Source organism: Ambystoma mexicanum, chromosome 11, assembly GCF_040938575.1.
Source record: "Ambystoma mexicanum isolate Mex_15411 chromosome 11, UKY_AmexF1_1, whole genome shotgun sequence".
NCBI classification, from domain to species: domain Eukaryota; kingdom Metazoa; phylum Chordata; class Amphibia; order Caudata; family Ambystomatidae; genus Ambystoma; species Ambystoma mexicanum.
In genome coordinates this window covers 1,073,417,842-1,073,438,399 of record NC_090934.1, presented here as the reverse complement: position 1 = coordinate 1,073,438,399, position 20,558 = coordinate 1,073,417,842, and the positions used below count along the sequence as shown (strand labels likewise).

Genomic DNA, 20,558 nt, shown 5'->3' with positions numbered 1-20,558 from the left:
CTGTTTGACTCCTGTTTTTGTCTCAATGGGTGCAGACAGGCATCCATTCTGGTTCAGATGAACTTTGATGTTATCTGTATGCAGGGCTTTGATGGGTTTGAGGATGTCATTAGGGCATTCCCAGGCTTCCAGTTTTTCCCAGAGCCTAGCTCAAGCGACACTGTCGAAAGCATGGGAGAAGTCTATGAATGAGGTAAACAGTCTTGGGCCGCCCTCCATCACTTTGCTTTTCAGAATAGACAGAAGGAACATATTTATCGCTGTTCCTAAGGTTTTTTTAAATCCCGTTTGAAAGTTGTCGTTGCAGGGCCCTTGAGTTGCCCATCTTTGAATTATTTATTTTTTTAGCAGCAGTGATCCGTAAACTTTCCCCATCAGGTCCAGGAGAGCGATTGGGCAATAATTTGTGGGATCTTGGTTGTCCCCTTTTTTATATATCGGGACCACGATTTCAGATGACCACGAAGGCGGAACGGATTCCGAATCCGCACATCGGATGAACACAGATCTTATAAACGTTGACCATTCCTAAAATGGATTTTTAGGTCGAGGTTGGTGATGCCATCTGGACCTGGCGCCTGGGATTTTTTCAGTTTTCTTAGGAGGTCACATATTTCCTCTTGGTTGTCGAATTTCATCCATCCCTGGGTCGATTTGGGCCCACTTTGTTCCTCCTGGGGCGACAATGGCAAAGATCTCTCAAATGGTTTAACTGTGGGAAGTGGAAGAGCGTCCTAAAGTGGATTGTCCAGGTGACTTCACTGATGCTATTTAAGATAGCCACTCCATTGGGTGTTGTTATCGGTTTCAGCAACTACCAAAATTCCCTGGAGTTGTTGCTGCAAATTGTTTTAAGTATGGCTTCGGCATCTTGATGATATAGCTTTCATCTGTGTGATCTGACCCAGGATTTATATCTTCTGGTAGCCTCTTGGAGTGCTGTTTTAGCCTCCAAAAACATGATACGTTTGCTACACTTCTTTTTGCTTTTCTGTACTGTCGTCGTTTTAGGACCAGAAGTTTGTCGAAAGTATGAGTGATCGTTGGAAAACTGACGTTTTCCCCCTTCTTCGTGGTTTACTGTACGCCATGAGTAGGGGTCCATAATCGACGGAATTGGGGCAGACGTCACCAGATTTGCTGTATTGATTCGATAGTTCTCTAATGCTGTTTTCAGTAAGTCTCAGCCTGGTTCCCTGGAGGTACTGCTCTGGCCCGACCTTCATCCTGTCTCGATTGTGTTGAGTAGACTTCCAAGTAGTCAACAAAAGATTGTGGTCACTAGATGCTGTTTGGGTGACTTCAAAGTTGGTAGTTAAAGACAGGATAGGGTCAGACACGAAGATATAATCAATAGTGGACAGAGATTTTCCATTAGACCATGTTGGTAGGCAGTCTGGGTTTTTGAATACAGTGTCGAGGTTAGATAACTTCCTCGGGTTCATCAGTTTCAACCAGTGCTTTCCTCGATGTTCGCCAGATGATGCTTTTTCTTTTAGTTTTTGCTTGTTGCAAGACGAGTTCAAGTACCCACATACTAAGATGTGGTAAGTTTTGTAGGTGGCCTGTACGTGGTCAATCGTGTTCTCAATTAGAACTGAAAATGTCTTTTGGTCTATTGCTGCAGGGTTCCAGTACGCATTAAGAACTGCAACAGAGATTGGTTGTTGCGAATGGCCTTCCGGTAGGTTTTGCTTCCAAGTTAGCAAAACAGCTAACAAGGAGTAGTTGGCGACGAGAACGCGCGATACAGTGAGGCCTTGGCCAGTTCGACATGCCGTTAGAAGGCCGATGAGGGTCGGCCCAAGGTGCCCTTTTTCGCTGGAGGCAGAAATGTTTTCTAACCGTCGAGGGAGGGCTTGTTGGACAGCCAAGTTTCCTGTAGACATAAGAGATCGTAGAAGCCCAGGTCGACATCACTGGTCGTGGTTAGGTGTAGATACCGCCTAGTGTTCCGGGAACCCACCCTCAACTCATGGAAGGCAGCGTTTTCTGTAGATGTCGAGTCTAGGGTAGGGCTCCTGTTCTTGGGCTGCTATTTTAAGCGTTGCATTGTTAGCGCTTTTGGAAGCCATGACCAAATGCTAGAAAGAGTCGAGTTGTTGGTTCCGGATGCCGGTTAGTCTTTCTTGGATTGAAGAATTCGGGTAATCGTCCTTTTGGTTTCTTGGCATTCTTTGCGTAGTTTGACTTGTCCTTCGGTGTCCACGTTTTTTAGATGGACGATTCCTGAGTTGAATGGCGTTACTGTCCCCTGTGACAGAGTTTGGTTTTTGCTTGAGACAGTCGCTTTGGAACAAAAGCGAAGTTCCCCCGAAGATATAGTAGGGTGGTCTCTCCGATTGTGTTGAGTAGCACTTGGTTTGCATTATTTTTCTGGTTGCTGGTGATTTTCACTAAATTTCCGATTTTTAACTACCTTGTTTAATGAAGGCTTGTATTTGTTATGATTATCGGGCAGCGTGTTCGCCCTCTGTAGGGTCAAGTCATTTCCCAAACTTAGGAAATCTCTGTCTTGATCAAGAGATATTTGACCCTTCTAGATAGAATGTGCAGGTGACATAGCGCTCTTCCATGGTAGTGACTCGGTTCTATGATCCTCAAGTCATCCGAGTTAATTTGTTGAAGCTTAGGTATAAGGTGGATCAGGGACAGAATTCCTCTTCTGTTTAGGGTGACTTTGTCCTGGTTTTCCTTGATTTGCTCTAGTTTGGGAATCCATTTCCTGGATGGTTTTTCGGACTTTAATGGGTTTTGATAGGCTTCTGCCTTAGATCTGTAGCCTAAGTCAGCATAGCCTGTTTTTTGTCTGGTGCTATGCTCTTTTCAATGGTTTTGCAGTCTTTTTGACGTGGAGATCTAGGGCCAAAAACTGGTTGCAAAATATTGGAGCGATCTTCTGGTTGTGACCGGCATGTTTCTGAAGTAGGATGGGTCTGTTTTGGCTCATCCTTAGAGTTCTGCTTTTCATAAGGAGCATTGCAACTTTTAGACGCTGTTTTTGGTCTATGTGTTGCTAGGCCTTCAATTTTGTTCCTGCGCTCCTCTAGAATCAAAAAAGGGAGACAGAGACCCTTCCTTGTCTGCGTTGGGTCTAGGTGAGGGATCGTGGTTTAACGGTGCTGACATAGGGAGTCCGTTTGGTTTTTCTGGAAGCTGGTCTGTCGTGCCAGGAGATCCTGTAGCGTCAGAATGCTGGCTGATGTTCATCAGGGCGTCGCTTGTCATAAAATCTTCTATTGTCTTCAGTGAATCCGGGATTTTTGGCTTTGTAGTTGTGTCGTAAGAGGTCGTGGGTCTGCACTCTTGACGATTTAATACATTTTGAAGTAGCACTTTGGAGGTGCAGGGTTGGAGGTAACAACCAGGTTTGTTTTGGTAGACGTTGTTGGTCTATTTTCGGTGCCTGTTTTAGGTCTAAGACTTTCCGAATTCGACTGAGGCTTGTTCAATCTAGGCTTGGAAGATTCAAAAATTGAGTAGGATTGATCCACCGGCTCTGGTGTCGCGTATTAGCCCTCCCTTTTTACGCCTACTACAAACACAATAGAGTTCCCTTGAGCAACTTGGGTAGTAGATAGTTGAACTTTCTTTGGAAAAGGCTTGTCTCCGGGGCGAAAGTTTGGTTTTTGTGGTTGAGCGGGCATCAAATCAATGATAGGTGAAGGAGTAGTGGCTGTGCCACCCTGCAGGGTAGAGAGACCACGTTTCTCAAGATGATCCAGAACAGTTTCTATTGCTTGCAGGCGCGATGATAGGGCGTCCATGTTTGTGTTTGGTATTTTAGTTTTTTCCTCTTGAGCCATGAAGAATCCTTCGAAAATTAGCTTTGTATGAATCATGGCCTGTAGGGTCGCTGGTCCTTCAATGTGTCATGGAAGGATTCATACAGTTTGGTGAAGGGGGCCAATGCGATTGTAAGTGTTGACATAAATGAGAGAAGGTCAGGCTTCTTTGGAGGGGTAAGTAACAACAAGTGAGTCAGAAGGCAGTCGCCTCCTGTCTATATCCAAGTTTTTTAACACAAAAATGACAGAAGGATAATTAGTTAAAAAGTTATTCCTGCAGCTAGAACCCTAGCAATAATTAAGTGGCCCTGTGTCAGGTATCTCCTACAGAAGAATTTGCAGTCATTGCCAGCCCTAGTCAGTGCTGGTGTGCCGACTACAAATGGTATGTGGAGGTCCTGACCCTTTCCTCTCTCATTACTTTCCTATATACTACAGTTTCCATGCATACCTAATGGGGGGTTGGTGTAAACTTTTAATATTACTGCCTCCAATGTGTATGTCTTATAAAAGAAAAACAATCAAGTCTGAAATGATCAGACAGGGGAATAAAATAACTTAAAAAGCTGATTTCCTATTCAACAATTGGTTGTTTAGTTGTAAATCGCTGTGATATTATTCTTTATACGAGCCCTTTCATTTTCATATGTGGGGTATCGGAGGCTGGGTTATCAGTCCAGAGCTACTTCAGAATAAGTCAACCGGTTTCAGCAGGATTCAGTCTTTGGCCGCTTTCTTCAGGACAAATGCATTGAGTTTGTAATGTTCTCTATACAATATCCAAATCATGCAGTTATGTGAGGATATCTTCAGGTGTCCACAGGGCTAATCAATCGTTCCCTTGGTCCTATACAGGTACTTGGAACTGGATTCTCTATGCGAACTTGCTCGTGGTGGGGCAAAATGTGGACTCTTCTTGACTCCTGTATTGATTGTCTTACTGAGGTCCGTCTTCACTGTTGCGATGAATAACGTGAAGAATCTGGAATCAGTTCCTCTATGTTTGTGGTTCATACACGGGTCGCTCAATGGTTTCCCTGTTCGTACTGTGCCTGCGTCGGTTGTTAGTACACGACGTGTACAATCAATACAGGAGTCAAGAAGAGTCCACATTTTGCCCCACCACGAGCAAGTCCACATAGAGAATCCAGTTCCAAGTACCCAAGTATAGGACCAAGGGAACGATTGATTAGCTCTGTGGACACCTGAAGATATCCTCACATAACTGCATGATTTGGATATTGTATAGAGAACATTACGAACTCAATGCATTTGTCCTGAAGAAAGCGGCCAAAGACTGAATCCCGCTGAAACCAGTTGACTTATTCTGAAGTAGCTCTGGACTGATAATCCAGGCTCCGATACCCCACATATGAAAATGAAAGGGCCTCCACATGCCATTTGTAGTCGGCACACCAGCACTGGCTAGGGCTGGCAATGACTGCAAATTCTTCTGTAGGAGACACCTGACACAGGGCCACTTAATTATTGCTAGGGTTCCAGCTGCAGGAATAACTTTTTTTTTACTAATTATGCTTCTGTCATTTTTGTGTTAAAAAATTCTTTAGAGGGGTGTCTTTACTTGTTACTGAGAGTTTTCGGTTGTGACCGTGAGTAGGAGTGCATAGAATGGAGAAGCCAGATTTGTCAAAACGGGAGTCAGTATCACCAAAAATGTTGGTCCTGTCCCTGTTCTCCAAGTTGCTTAGTTTGATGAGAGGATTTATTTGGTACGAGTCTTGTAGGTCATGCTCTTTTAAGGCTGCCCTCCTGTTTTTGCTAGAAGGCACTGGTTCTATCCCATTTCTTTCTTTCACGCAGATCTTAAAGGGGTCGGGAGGACTTGATACTGGCGGGGTAGAATTTGGTGAAGCCACTCGGTGCTGTTGAGAATCTAGGCAAGATCGGCCAGCAGGCTCTGTATTTTTCTCCCGGTCTTTAAGCAGTGAGGGTGGTAGGTTTCTCGTTTGTGGTGTTGGTGGGCCCAATGGTTGGGCCTGGCTTGGGTTATGCCCATGAGCCAGCATGTCAGTTTTCGGACTACGATTTACTGCATCAGGTGCATTAAGACCCCCATGGGTGTCAGAGTTCCGGTTTGCATTTTCTAGATCGAGAGGAATGGTTTTAGAGGGGGAAAAATGACCGTTGATGTCTCATCATTCGTCCTTTGCTTATTTAATGGCTGGGGATCTAGGACAGCTTCGAGTAATTCTGCGTCCGTGAGTTCACTTAGGGTTCCAGTTCGCCAGGTCCATTTTGTCTTTTTTTTTTTAAGAAGTTAGCCAGGGCAGACAGTGGAGATGAAGCCGGCCTTACTGTCTTGCCATGCGAAGATCTTTCTTTATTAGCAGTCTGCTTGAGTCTTACAGGTTTTTCTGTGAACAGGTTGTGTGGACGAGGTTTTGCTCGTCTGTTTTAGGTCTGGCCCCTCTTTCTCCTTGACAATATCGTATCCATCGCTGTACAAGAGCGTTTCCTCAGGTTGATCGTTTCATTGTTGTTAGGGGTTTGAAGAGTCCGATTGACTAGGGGGCGTAGCCCTTGCTCCGTGACTAGCGGGCGTGGCCCTTGCTCCGTAGGGGAGCCAGTGGTGATGTCGTCCAGGTCCGCGTCATGCGGTCGGGAAAGGCATGCCGAGGACCTCTCTGGCTCCCGGCACGATGCGAGAGACGGGGGACCCCAGCCTCCGTGTGGACCAGGGCCCGAACCGCATGAGTGTTTATGGCAGCACCTGGGTCGCTGGTCCCTGGCAGGCACGGAGCCCCCTCCACCTCAGGATCGCACTGCTCCTCGACAGTAGCCTGGAACGGCCTGGGGAGAGGTGGAGAAAGGGAGCCCGTGCCTTCACGATCCCGGCAGCGTCCCTCCTCCACACAGCATTCTATATGAGCCGACCGGAGCCCTGCCTCAAGTTCGGCGGTGCTCTCCTGCCACAACGCCAACTCGTCTGTAAGCGAACGGAAGGGGCACCATCAAGCGGGGCCATGGGACGCCACTGTGCATGGTGAACATCATTCTGTTGTTGAAGGTCCGGTTGGAGAGCTGATATATTTCGTGGTACGCGAGGAGAGCCGACAGGTATCGGTAAAGCTCTGGATACAGCAGGTTGGGAATATGATTTAAAATCTTTCTTTTCTGTTTTTTTTTCACGTTGATTTTAGCAGGCTTCACTGCTGTTGAACAGAGCTCCTCTGGATCTTGAATTTCAGTTGATGTAGGTTTTTCTAGGTTCGGGCGAGGGCGCATATTACGAAGGCACTAGTTATCGTCCTCGAGAGGAGATGGGGATGGCAGTCTTTGCGGCCTTTCCAGTCACGACTGCACCTCTCCGCCACTCGGCACCCGCTCCGGGGGCTGCTTGCTCAGTTGTAGGTAATCCAATGACTCCTCCTCCAGCTAGAAATGAACACGAAGACACTGCAGAATAGGGCTCTCTGCACGACTGCCACTCCCCGCCACTCCGCAACACGTTTTAGTGCCATGTTCGCGTTGATCATTGCCTTCTAGTGCTTGGGTTCTTGAGGCCTTAGCTCTTGAAACTTGTGGCATGACCACAGGCAATAATACCGTTTCCTCAGGAATGCTTGTTGCTTGGGCTTGGGGAGGGCGCTTATCTGCTTTTTTTGAAGCCTTCTCTTCGCGCATGAAAAATGAAGACAGTACTTTGGCACTTTTTGTTGCGCCACTTGTTGGGTTTTTCTCTGCCGGTTCTGTGCTCCCGAAGGTGGTATTGGTTTCGACATTTCCAGTACGTTCAAATGCCTGAAGTAAAAGAAATAGCCAGAAAGTATGGCCCAATTATAACGTGTTGCAATATTCTTGCTAGGAATAATCCAAACTCCCCAAAAACGTTTTTAAAAAAGTATTTTCAGTTTAAAATGATGCATTGATTGCCAAGCAAAGCAGAGGTAAGGAGGGTCCACTCAAAAGGTGCTGAGTTGAAAGTAGGCCAAATTTGTAGAGGCTATACATCATGGCCATACCTATTTGAACAAAACGGTATAGCATTTGGACAAATACGATGTATGCCAATTCCTACCACTAGCTGACAGGTTCCAGTTCACCATCTCACATTAAGTGTCAATCCCTCTCTCAACCAAATACGCTGTGACCCAACTACAACAAAACAATGCTCTGAATTGGCAGATGGGGTAAAAGGGTAGTCTGGAAACTACACATTACCATGAACTGCACTGGTTTGTGAGAGGCAATAACTTTTGGTTCAGAGAAAGGACTGCTTGAATTAGGACCATTTGGCACATTTTTTACAGGGTTTCCTTTCAATTACATCTCACCAATGACCTCAAACAGGTCAAATCGGGTCACATTGTTGAGCAGTTTTTGGAGTGCCGTTTGTCATTTGAAAGTCACTTTTAAAGTGACGGTGCTTTCTATAGTTCTATTTGCACGGAAGGAAAGGGCAGAAGGTCTTGATCACAGCCTCCGACTCATTTCCCACAGCCATACAGTGGAAACATCCTAATTATCTACAGTACAGATGCCAGCCTCCAGATCAAATAGGCAGGCAGCATCTCACCAGAAACTCAATCGATCTAATACAATGTTCCTCAACTGAATTTGTTTTAACCATTAAAACTGAAATGGAACAATACAGAGGTGAGGAACCAGAACACCATAGGAGCGCTGGTGAGCTTTGTTAGGAGGGCAGAAGGAAGCAAGGGGCACTAGGGTAATAAAATGCAGGGTGTGGCCTGAGGGTAAGAGCATCCCTCACGTAAACTAGGGCAAACTTCCCACATAGGCTGCAGGTCACTATAGCCCGACGTCTAACACATCTATGAGCGTTCACTTTTCAGTACTTAGGAGGGTGCTCTGTGCCAAAGGAATGTACTAGTCAGAAAACAACTCTTCTGACGAAACATCAAAAGGAAGCATTCAGCTGATTTGAGCACGGATGGCTGGACTCCACTTCATAGAGTCCTCCTGCAGCCCTTGAGCTTAGCCAATTTACACATTCCGGTGTGCATCTCGAAGCAAGTGTGATACAGCGGTCTCTACCCAGTCCTGGTCACAGTGCTGTCTCCCAGTTACATTTGAACTCCTCCTCCTCCTGCGTGTCACATCTACCCCTACCCTCAGCTCCCTCATCTCACTCTTGCCCTTTAACAGCCCATTGCCTCCCCTTCTCGCGTGCAATCTGTGCCCTCATTGTGCTTCCTCTATAGGGCCTATATTTTCTTCTATTTTTGCTCCCTTTCTTAATCTCGCTTTCCTCACCTTTTCCTTGACCATCTCAATGTCTGTCCCACTTTAATCTCTTTCACTCTGTCTGCATGGCCGTCCTTATTTGAGCCTTACACCAGCTGGGCATAATCTCTTACAGTGAAAGACACCTTACATTTTTTCACTTATTAAATGGCAGAAACCCTTCCGTCCATCGCACATGGCCTTCAGGGGCCTGTGTAGAACTGTTCAAAGTAATTCAACCCACAAGACAGGATCTCAAGTAGTCCAATTACTGGACTGAAATAATAAACCTCATATCAGTTGCATTCTGGTACTTGTAGGCCTGTTAATATAACCTTTACAGGAATGCAAAATGAAATGCATAAAAATGGCATCTCTCTGTAAATGTGGATTAGAGAGTGCTTCTTCTACCTATTTTAAAGAAACAAGAGTGTGAAAAAAAGCATGTAACAAATAAGTGGGCATTGGTCTCACTGCATTACTAGTGGTCAAATATTCACACTTCAGAGTTATTCTGTATGTAGGTTACTGCTGTGCAGCAGCAAACATTTGCATCTGCCATTTGAGGGGGCTCACCCCCTAGGGCCAGTTACACATGCATGTAAACCTCCAGAGATCTTTGCACTGCCTGCGTTTCTGAATTCTGTCCAGAACCTATCTGCCCATCATTCTTGTCCCATCGATGAAAGGAGTACCATTTTGCCGTTCTAAAACAATGAAATAAAGATATACCATCAAAGCTCAAACGGGACCGAGCAAAAGCAAAAAAAAAAATAAGAAAAAAATCATCAAATATATTCCCCTTGGTTTATGGGGAATTTTACCATAGGCCCACATGTACAAAGTGCAGGTTCATCCTGTCCAGAAATCCTAGCTGCACCACTGCAGTGAACTCAGTACGAGAAAGGACTCCCGCCAGGACGAAGAACAATTTGAATGGGGATAAAACTTCAATGGAACCATGAAAAGAAGTGTCATTAGTTCCTCGGAGTGGAGTGCATGGAACGGATTGGAGCGCATAGAATTGCACAATGTATATAGTATGGTTTGGAGTGAAGGGTACGTTTGAAAGAGCATATAACCCATCATATCACACCACCACGCTTACTCTCTTCTTTACACCACCACTCACCTAGAACATAGAGATACTATGACACCATTCGGTATAACTGTTCTCATACCAACATCTGCCGCACATTCCCCATCATTCTAAGTAAACACTGCTGGTTACACACCCCCCCCTCCCAGCCAAGCGTTCCCCTCAGGCCTAATGCAGCCACATTCGGTCTGGATAAATCCTGCCAGAACGAACACATACTCCTGATCTCTCAACCACCACAACTACCGCTAAGAACCAGCTATCACACGAATACCGCACCAGCTGCACACATTATCCGGTGCTCACACGCACCTTTGACACTCTCTACTGATCCGAACTTCGGTTCCTAAGGGCGTTCAGCCTACCAGCGCCTTCAGACCATACCAATGATATATAAATGCAAAATAACATATGTTCCTGCCCCGAACACCCAACTCTACACAAATGTAGTTCTCAGAACTACAGAAAACAGTACCAAGTTTCAAACCTGTCCAATTAAAACCAACAAAGAAGAAAGGTTGAGGCTGAAAGTGCCCAGAACAGCAGCAGCTTCCAATATACGCTTTCAACTCCAACTAAAACGTTTCAGCCGTTTAGACTTTTTTTTGGGACAGAACAGAGTGAAACTACGTTCTGCCATTTAGCCTTACAGGCGCGGGACACATTCTAAAAGGGGAAGCAAGAACACAACAAAGCGAGGCAAATACACGCATTCGATCCAAACGAGACGAGCATCTACAAGTTGGAAAAATATCTGGGCTAGGAAAGTGTAAAACAAAATATTACCATTTTAGCACACCCAGGAAGTGACAGCAAGTGACTGTTTGGCTGGCCGTGCTCTGGGACTTGGCTGGCCGTGCTCTGGGACTTGGAAGCTGTGTGGATGCAGTGATTGCCTTAAGACCAAAGGATTGTTGTGTCAGCAAGAGAAAGAGCAGGCTTAACTCGAAGGAGTTAACTCGCCGCGAGTGACTTTGGAGGACTCGAAGTAATTATTTTTCTTCTCCTTACGGCTGTGTGGACATGCGCTGTGTGGACTCGCGCTCATTTTTATTTGTTTTGCGCCAAGGCGCATCTTTAAATTTACTGAGGCATGGTTTTGTTTTGTTTTCCAAGATTTGAATTGTTGGCCACGCACCCTCGATTGTTGGTGACGTGTGCTAGTTCCCATAAAATACCCGGTGCACGCGCAACCGCGCACTCACCCAGGAAGTGACAGCAAGTGACTGTTTGGCTGTTTGGGTGGGCGGGTAGGCGTTTGAGTGTACAAATCTTTATTTTTCCGTATGAACCCTTGGTGTCTCTTCTAATATCGGTAAATGTGTAGTATTTAACGTGGGTGGGCTGATTGGGTGATGAACTAGTGGTCAGTGATGTGCCCCGTGTGTGAAGATTCAAAAGAGTTTAGCAGCCAGTAATTAGCGTTTGAACTTCCAGGTGTGATTCTGGCCTAGCAATGGTAAAAAAATAGGAGAAGTGGGAAATGCCTTCGTAACTGCCCGCCTAACTTTATCCGACGCTGCATTAGTGGAAGAAGGGCCCAGTCAACCCCAAATTGTCTCGGATTGTCCGGATGGTGAGGATGGTATAGTGCCCTTAGCAACAAGATCAATGATGGCATAGTTTTGCCCAGTGCCTACATCTCTCAGCCAGGTAACGTGGAAGCAGTGAATTTGCATTCAATAAGTAATGGTAGTGGCAAGCGCCCCGAGTCACATGTCGGTGACATGTATGGTTCTAATCCAGTTTGCAATGTGCCAATTATCGATAATTCGCTACTTGGTACAGTTGGTGACATTTCAGGTATTTCACCAACTGATACATCCTTAGTGGCACCTGCCGTGTTGGCGGAATTACATAGACGTGCTCGTTTGGATAACGGACCGTCTACAGCTGCATCCGGCGCCAATGGGGTTCGGGAACAGGTACATTTCCATGCGGCCGTTGCAGCCAACTTAAAATAGTTGATGGCTAATGGGGAAGAGAAGTCTGTACCTTCCTAGAGCGGTATTCATATCAAGGCTAGTTCTCCCACACTTGAAGTGTCTACCATCCCCATGGAGCCGACCTATCCACAGTCGCCAGTGTTAATGTTTGGTCTTCAGGAGCCCAAAGTGTCTGCTGTCCCAAGGCGGCCTCCAAATGCTTCCCTTCCTTTATATCCTTTGGAAGACACTCTTATAGATTTGAACCTACAAGAACTCCAAAATGTTCCCGTGCTTTCGAGGATATTAAACTTTATCTAATAAGGACATGAATATACCCATTCTGCAATTAATGCCCTGAGTTTATCAACCTCTCGCATCTCAAATAGATGGAGTAGAATAGAAGGGGTTTTGATGGCCCAGGAAAAATGTCACACTTTCTGGGCCTCGCAGGGAGTCTGTGGGCCTCTAACACACAAAAGCCACAAGCCCTCCCCCATTGCACACAAACAGTGTACCCAAACTTCTACACTAAGTGACCCTCAGGACCTGACGATTAAAACATGTGCCCAAATTACTCAACAACAAACTCATATTTCGGATATACAAAACTTACCTCCCTTGCCTGATTATATGGAGGTGACAAAACTCCAGAACGATTGCATCTTGGTGATAGAAAACATTCTTGGTACCAATGGAGGCGATGATGGGTGAGGACCTTGACTGCCACTGAATGTGTTATTGATACCCCCGATAGTCCATCGGCATTAATTGACCCAATCGACTTTAATGTGGGCTTGAATAGTGAACTCCCTGGTATATCAGTTGAACAACCTGCACAGAATGGTGAGCAACAAAGTATTCTGTTCATGTCACCTAAAGCTAAAAAAAAATTGTATGCAAGGGCCCAACAAATGGCGTATTCAGGCTGGCCTGTCCAATACTGTGGCCTCTAACTCTACCTTGTCAAAAACCAAATTTAAGAACCTACCAAATATAAAAATCAGAGGACATAACACATCAATCAAAAAGATGGTTATTGGCCTGAATCAATTAAATGCTGAAAGTCAAGCTCACATGGATATAAATAAGGGTAACCAAAATTATGATGACAGCTTGGTATCGCAGGTCCAGGTGGCTGTCATATTACAATTGCATGGGGATGTCCAAAGTGTGGAAAAGGAACCCCCCCCTTAGGTTTACCACCATCTACGGTTCCTAGTCCATTGATGATACAAACCCACTTACAAAGATTTTTTGAAAAGAGACAAGAAAACAACATCCATGTCCTCCCAAACTACAAACCGATCGAACTGTATTGAGAATTTAGTTCATTCAGGGGGTTCATTGGGCGTGTTGGGCTGCACAAAAAATTAGGATATGACGAAGAGTGTCTCTTTGACCCCTCTGATGGGACCTACTGTATCCATAGAACCTATCGCCCAAGTGGAACATCCTGCCTCTCATGGTCAGAGTCCTTCAGATTTAACTAAAGTGAGTTCTATAACTACTCTTAATGTCACTCCCCTTGTTCCCATTTCGTCAATTATGGCCCCAGACACAACCGTTCAGGAGATCTCTCCGGAGATGCAATTGGTGCTGGGATGGGAGGGAATTTTATCCAAGGTTGAGAAATCCAACCTAAATCAAGCTGCACTTATGAAAACTTTTCACCAAATTCCTGCCTTACGCAATCTGATTTCAGCTGATGTTGACTGGATCAGATTGCAATTTGCAAATCATTCTATGGTTAGGTAAAAATTCTATAATTGCCACCTTGATATGGAATTATCAAAAGGAACTTCACATGGTTGGTTACAATCTTTTTGCTTTTCATTCTATGAAGGAGGCAACAAGCTTCCTTGATTTCTGCGTGGAGGACTAACTTTTCTGTTGAAAAATGATCTTCGAAATAAGGCTCAGTTAATTTATTCTTCACCAGAGATGCTAGCAATTGAAGTCTCACCTTGTGCAACATCAAATTGTACCCTTATGATTGTATCATTGTATTGGAATCCTGGTTCGTTGCAACTGGAGTTAATAATCCAAAACCTAAATTCATTGTTTATGAAAGTATTTATCAACACCCTGAATGTACAAATTATTATAGGTGGGGATTTTAACTCAACATTGCTCCCTTGCAATGTACAAAAGGTGGCAAACCAGAATGATCAGTATTATTCTCTCTCTCATGAAAGAGGCTTACTTTAGGTGACATTTCTGGCTGCCTAGGACATACAAATCATTCCCTTTACCCCCAACATTTCATCTATGACCTGGGCCCGTGTGGAGTATTCATCCTGCATAGATTATATTGCTCTTTCAGGCAGTCTGGCGGGGAAAGCCAGTCCTTGTGTTATTAACTGTCTTAACATTAGTGATCATTGTATGCTGAGCTGTAAGACTGATTTATGCAGCCTGACCTACAAACCCTTAATATCTTTGGTATTACCAGAGATCGATAGGCATATGTTATCAATTAGGTGGGGGCCTGCACTGTGCAAGCAATTGAATGTTCTAGTAAATCGCAACCTTTGGTCTACAGATGAATATGGTGCGTCAGAAGTGGAATGTAGGGCCATTGATTTGTGGAATGAACAAATGATATGTAATCATTTGAATCTAGCTCTATCGAAAAGGGAGTGTTAGTCTTTAGCGAATTCTGGGCCTTTCTGTGCAGCAATTGCAAAAATTAAACAAAAAAAAAACATAGCAATTTGCACTTTGAACAAAAAGTTGGAGTAACTATGAAGAGTATAAATCAGACACAAAAAAGCAATAATACTAAAATATAAAAATGATGAAAAAAATATTAAGTTTGACTCCTACTTAAAAAGGAATCAACTTATGATCAGTCTATTAAGTCAAAGAAAAACACGTGAAATGTGGGCCCTATTGAGAGATCCACAGGTGAAAGCACCGGTCGGGATGCAATCCGCAGTCAGTGGCCATCATTGGGCGGAGTATTTTAAAAACAAATATTCTTTGTCACTTAGATTTAAATTCACTATGTCACAAACTATCTGCATATATGCCTCTGTATTGTCCATGGGGGGGGGGGGTGGATGAGATCAGGGCTGTGGTTAAGACCCTGAAATTTTCCAAGGCAGCTGGTCCCGACGGCCTTTCGCCATGTGTTTTAAAGGATGACCTGAAATTCTGGGCTGGGTTTTTGAAGCGCCGTTTTGACCATATTTTTCTTTCAAGAAAGATACCAGTGTCTTGGGCAACAGCCATAATTATTTCCCTTCACAAAAAGGGACCGATTGACAATCCAGGGAATTTTCGTTCTATAGCTTTGCTGGATGTGGCTGCGAAGGTTTTCGTGGCCCTAGTTCTTAATGACCTAAATAAAGTTATTTCTTCACAGAAGATTCTTTCGCATTTTCAAACAGGATTCAGGAAGGCCATAGGCACCCAACTAAATGTCACCATATTAGCACACCTTTTGACATCTATCCACCAATCAAAAAACTGACCAATTTTTATGGCCCTACTCGATTTATCTAGCGCATATGACAGCGTAATAAGGGGTATTCTGTGGCAAAAAATGCAAGGCTTTCCGATTCCTGGACCTATTATTGCCATGATTGCTTCCTTGCACACCGGTACTAACTATAGAGTGAGGATCGATAACACAGGGTTACTAAATGACCCCATAGCTACACACATAGGAGTCAAACAGGGGTGCAAATTAGCTGCCATATTGTTCAACTTATACTTTGCCGATATTGACCTACTTTGGACAAAGGCTGATACATTCCCGGTCTGACTGGGCACGCTGCGAGTCAATTTGCTCACGTTCGCCGATAACGTTATTCTGTTTGACCGAACTCCGTTTGGTCTACAGAAAAGAAATTGTTACCACTTGCAGAATTTTGCAAACAACAATCTCATTCCAAATCCTGCAAAATCAAAACATTCTGGTACTTAGAATAAGAAGAAGACCATTTCGTACAAATGGAACCTAGATTCCATTCCTATTCAGCGTTCATTTGGTGTGACCTATTTAGGTTATAATTTGACCAATACTCATTTGATCCTGAAATGGCAAACTGCTATCACCATTTGAATTATTCCCCCGATTGCGCAGATGAAGGTCATTTTAAATAAGCTATGCAGGTTCCCATTGTTACCTCTCATTGACTTTGACTTACTTAAGGTGGAAGCTATTTTATATGGCTTAGACCTTTGCATACTACCTATTGGGCCTGTACTTAACATCATTCTTAATCTACCTACCTCTACTCTCCGCCCTTTGCAACTTATCCAGAACCGGACTGCAAGACTTGTCCTTGGCCTCAAGCCCTGGGATCGTATCTCTCCAGCTCTGAAATCTCTCCATTGGCTCCCAGTGGATGCAATGATTAAATTCAAAACCCTCTGCATTTTCCAAAAGGCTTTCTGGGGCCTCAGTCCAACATACCTTGAGCTATCCATCCGCAAATACCTCCCTTCTCGAGCACTCCGCTCCTCTACCTCTAACCCCCTCAGGGTCAGTCGTTTCTCAAAGAAACGAGCTGGGGGTAGATCTGTCTTCGGCTGGGGACTCCATCTGGAACAGCCTCAATGCCACTCTAAAACTTGAGGTGAACCATCTCAGATTCCAGAAGCACCTCAAGACCTTCCTCTTTGCTTCTGCCTTTGCCCCCCCTCCCCTGTTGATTCTATTCTCCCTCGGCACCATGCACCTGGTCACCCTCTTTCCTACGGGCCCAGGTACCTGCTCCACTTGCCAGCGGCACGCACTGCCTCCGGGCCACCCCTTGCTCTGGGGTCTGTATCTGTACCCATATAGCCCCCACCCTCTTTTTTTTTTGTTCTTCCTGCACTTATCAGACTTACCCACTGCTGCCTTAAACCCAGCACTGCCACGTGTGGCTGCACCCCCCCTGTTTGTTGCCTTTTTATTTATGTATTTATTATTATTTATGTTTATTTTCCTCCTAGCACTGCACTCTCCTTTTTGTTCCCCCTTCCATGCACTTCTCCCTCTCCCCCTCTTCCATGCACTTGCGTGTTCTCAATGTCACTGTGCCTAGTAAGTTTGTTGTTTTTGTTTCTCCTCTGTTCCCCTTCCCTTGCCTTGTTGCGCTCTGAAACACATGAGTATGAGCGCAATAGAAATAAAATATCAATATCGATATCATTCAAGGTATGATTTGGAAGAAGGTATTGCATCTAGCCAACAATCTTCCAAATGTGATAATCATCCATCTTCGTTACGCGCCAAATTAGCGTGGAGAAGGATGATGAACCTGGCAAAAATGTTACAGCCGCCAAGTAACTCTCTATATGGAGGACCTAGCAGCAATGATAGCAAATGGCAACCCTAATTCCTTGACTTTATAAACAATCGAAATTGATCTTGGATGCACTTGCTATGCATCCTGGTGACTTAGGTATCTGTCCACAGATTGTAAAAAAACTAAAACCTGAATGGGATTGGGCTATGACCTCTGACGTAATCGGGACCTACACCTCCTATGTGGAATATGCAAAGGTTAGACGCCAGCAAAAACCCCATCTTGCATATATTGTACAGGTCCCTTGTAACAATGTTAGGATTATGTTTATGCATTTTAGGTTCAATCTTTTTGCAACCAAGGTACGGATGAAAAATTGGAAGAAAAGGAATGGTGTAAATAATGATCTGGGATGCAGATTTTGTAAATTGGAGTCTGAACCTGAAACCTTGAAGCACTTGATCATTCATTGGGTCTTAAATTTTGGACCAGTATGGCAAAAACGATTCTGCCTTTTTATCTGACACGTTATGGCTTCAATGTATGTGGGGGCAGAGAAAATCCCTGATGCTGGCTTTATTCCATTTTTTGAAAATTGTCAAAGACCCTCTTGGTTCATGGGAAAGTTGTCAAAACGTTGAAAGCGGTGGAGCTGTGCAGTATAAATGGGGTCATTTACTGCATCTGCTACTGTGGTATCATCATCTTGATATGGGGGTGAGAGAAAGCGATGAAAATATCCAAGATGTGAAGAGATTATAGAATGTGATTGATTGTTAAAATTAGGTTTCATGGAAGCAGGAGCAATGCACTTAAGGGGTGGCAATTGGGTGTCATGGTTACAGAACTGTAACCCTAGTTGAGACCTACATGTGACAGTGCTTTGAATAGTTGAATTATGTTTGGTTGTACGTCTAGTATTTTCAGTTGCTTTGAATCATTGTGGTTGGTTACGAAATGATTTATGTAGTGGTTTTTAGTGATATAAAAAAAAAAATGTTCATGTTTTTCTGTTTTTACCAAAGTGGTTTTAAAGTGAAGTTACTGTAAAGCATTTTGCATCGTAAAGTTTGCAAATTTTATCTTTTTTATGTGATGTAACAAAATGTTGGTATATGTTTACATTTGTTGTAAAGGTGCTTGCATTAAAAACAGCAATAAAAATAAAAATATTCCCATTCACCCGTTCTTGTCCAGAGAGCACCACCCGAACTCCATGTACAAAGTTTAAAGGAAAATGTTTAATATAGCAACAGAAGCATTGGGCTGTACCTACCTTCTTTCTGAGTAGTTCTGCACACAAGCGAGTCGGGGAGCAATGCAGCGGGTAAAAAGCCATTTGAGTGTCGGGCGGGAAGCTGGGAACGCTCAAAAGCAGCCATCTTTTTTCCTTCGTGCAGTGTTGTTCCTGCTTGATTACAAAGGTGGGCAGCCACCAGGAAAGGCGCCCTTTTATGCCCCCACCCCAAGTTGCGCGAAAGTTCAGAGAGCCTCCGACATCTGTATTGTTACGCAAGGACTATGCGACTGCCAGTCAGCAACTGCGCTACTGTGCTGCGGCTACTCTCCCCACGGCAAGATAAATTTCGCCCTCCAGGGACCCGGGCAATTACACCCAACAGGGAAATTGCGCCCCGGGCAGCCGCCCACTTCGCCTGGGTCAAGAACGAGGCCCGATTATTATATATGTAGTCAACTACACCCAAGGTTTTAAGTTGGGTACGATATCGAGGGGGGGTGGGGAAAGAGACCCTCATATGGGGCCATGGCTTGTGGAATGGGCATGGCTTAAAAAGTACGCAAACGTAAGGTATGCACACAAATATATATAAATTTGATATATTTATGTGCAAACGTAAGATATGCACACAAATATATATAAATTTGATATATTTATGTGCATACCTTACTCTTGTTTGTGTACTATGCAAGCCATCTTTTGTTAACATAGAATCATATTTCTATGTTTATAAAAGATGGCTTGAAAAGTACACAAACCATAGTAAGGTACGCACATAAATACATAACTGCTTACATGTATATATTTGTTTGCATTGCATACCTTACTATCATTTGTGTATAAAGCTTTGACGACGGACAAAGCATGAGGCGCCTTGGTCCATCGGCAAAGCTTTATAAAAGATGGCTTGAATTGTGTACTTTTCAAGCTATCTTTTATAAACCTCAAAATATGTCAAGGAATCCCCACATTCACAGAGGGTTAAAGATGCCTCGGTGACCTAGGGAAGGGGGGAAAAAAGACACAGGAACTTCCTTTGGTGACCCCTGGCGCAAGGGGTCACCAGAGGAATTTACAGTGACTGACAGACATGCCAGACAGCCAGTGTCGCTGCAGCTGGCGGGCACTTCTGCCAGCTTGCCTGACTCAATGGCGGGCGCATCCCCAGTCATGGCAGATAATGTGTCGCGCCAATGTTGTGGTGGGACCCTGGGCCCCAGCTCACTTACACCAGAGCAGGGTCTGTGTAGTAGCTGCACAGCAGTTACTGCGTCTGCGTGCATTCCAAGGCCAGAACCATACCGTAAATGAGCTTCGGAGCAGCTACTGTGTCTACCATACCAACAACAGGCTGCCCTGTGTAATAAAAAAAACAAATGTTTAGAAAGTCACGTACTTGCAATGTTTAATTTCAACATGTGATAAGTACATTACATCGAATTACAGCTTCGACGTGCATTTCCAGAGGGTGCAAAAGGGCTCCTCCTAACACTATAACAGAGGGGTGAGAACGTCGAAGTTAATGGATGCTAAAAGAAATACATATAAAACTCAATAGTACAAGAGCTGGACTGCACGCGCTCACCTGATGCTACCTGGAATCAGAACATGAGCGTTTCGTAAAGGGTAGTGGTGTCTAGTTGCTCTCCGAGAAACGGACCATAGGAACGCTCCGCTCGTCACGTGGGCTGCTGTGGATCACGTGGGATACACCGTTCACTCGTCACGTGGGCTGCTCTGCATCACGTGGGTTTCAACGTTCACGTCGTCATCTTTTCTGCACGAGCGGGAAGGCAAGGCGTTGCGAGAGCGGGAAGGCACGGCGTTGCAGGAGCGCGAAAGATTCCTCCCGTTACAAAGCACATTTCTTATAGTTGACTGTTATTATTCGGTGCTTGAAAACGTGGTATTTGGTTTATGGCAAGTCTTAAAGTTATCATGTTGATTGTTACTTTAATGCAGAGCGGCAACATTAGCAAGGGCGTATTTCTGTGTATTTTGGGGCTTTGTAATGTGCATCAGGGGTGAGATTTACTTAAAGTACAGGCGGAT

At 44.5% G+C, this 20,558-nt stretch overlaps 1 protein-coding gene across 4 annotated transcripts in view; it reads right to left on the bottom strand.

The window, feature by feature from the left end:
• EDC3 (enhancer of mRNA decapping 3) overlaps positions 1-20,254 on the bottom strand; it is a 787,882-nt gene extending 767,628 nt beyond the window's left edge. For 2 of the 4 annotated variants that reach the window (XM_069624320.1, XM_069624322.1), the window contains exon 1: positions 20,092-20,213. The gene's annotated coding sequence lies outside the window, so the exon portion shown is untranslated. Of the gene's footprint in view, positions 1-20,091 lie in introns of all 4 variants that reach the window. The other 2 variants (XM_069624321.1, XM_069624323.1) reach the window with 2 other exon arrangements.
• Positions 20,255-20,558: the final 304 nt, after the last annotated feature.